The sequence below is a fragment of the Pholcus phalangioides genome, unplaced genomic scaffold, assembly GCF_987345545.1.
Source record: "Pholcus phalangioides strain wild (caught in Gottingen) unplaced genomic scaffold, Ppha-v1.0 ptg000036l_1, whole genome shotgun sequence".
Taxonomy (NCBI): domain Eukaryota; kingdom Metazoa; phylum Arthropoda; class Arachnida; order Araneae; family Pholcidae; genus Pholcus; species Pholcus phalangioides.
In genome coordinates this window covers 1,319,732-1,320,830 of record NW_028301623.1, presented here as the reverse complement: position 1 = coordinate 1,320,830, position 1,099 = coordinate 1,319,732, and the positions used below count along the sequence as shown (strand labels likewise).

Below are 1,099 nucleotides of genomic sequence, written 5' to 3'. Positions count from 1 at the left end.
TGTATACAATGTTTCCCCCGTGCTAATATGTGCCGCTACTAACTCCCATGTATATGATTTCCCCCGTCTAATCTCAATGTTCAGTACGCAACCTTACTAATGTATAGAAATGTTCCGCAATATGTGTTCTTAGAAATGTTCCGCAATATGTGTTCTTAATGCAATTGTCTCGCAACCATATCCTCTGTAAAAATTTTTTCGCAATATGTATATCTTGTGTCCCTCGAATGTATCGTAAATAGGAATCTGTACAGAATGTGACGCAATTGAATATGTATGGAATGTACCACCGTCCGAATGACTCTGCATCCAATTCCTGTCTGAACGTTACCTAATTCCCTTGTATAGGATTAAATTAAGTCCCATACCGGGCCATGTATAACCTCACTTAAAATATGAATAAATGTTTTTTAAATCTGTTCTTATCAGCTTAATATCTGGTACGTCTCCTACATGGGGACAAGATATTAAACTTATTTTTGGAACAGGGCGGAGTGCTTTCAGCTTGCTGAACCTCTGCCGCGGGTCCTCTCGATATTGCACTACCTTCGAGTTGGGCCCATCCTCATGAAATCAAGTAGACGCTGTGTTTTGTTCATAATTTCGCAATAATCACTCTTTGTCGGGGCGAAAACGACGAATTAGAAAGCGGTCGACGGGAAATTAAGGCCCGGCGCACGACCCTGGGACTTTATTAAGGAGACGACGTGGATGCCACGTCCTTGTGAGGACGGGTCCACGCCGGTCGTTTCCTCGGGAGGAGGAAAAGAGCAGCCAAGGAGTGAAGACGTGTGTTGACGAGCTCCCGTGAACGCAAAAAGCGATAAGGGCCGCCGTCACGTGTGTGCTTAGGCCACCGCAGGGAAATTTCCCTTTTTCGCCAAAATGACCCCACCGTAGGGACTTTGAAAAATTTTTGGAAATAACTCGAGGTAATATTGAATATCGTGAGATATTAGCGATTCGGAGAACGAACGGCCAGCCAACAAATTTTTCACGAAATGGCGACGATTTATCCCGCCGGATATGGATGTGCATTTCTTTTTCAGGTACAACAGACGGGAGCATAGTAAGCACAATTTTTATTTTTAATTGCCGC

The 1,099-nt window shown here is 43.8% G+C and overlaps 1 non-coding gene across 1 annotated transcript; it reads left to right on the top strand.

Moving 5' to 3' along the window:
* The first annotated feature begins 378 nt into the window (after window positions 1-378).
* Window positions 379-568, top strand: LOC149066031 (U2 spliceosomal RNA). The gene has a single exon (XR_016195517.1). It is a non-coding gene; the product is annotated as a U2 spliceosomal RNA (small nuclear RNA).
* Window positions 569-1,099: the final 531 nt, after the last annotated feature.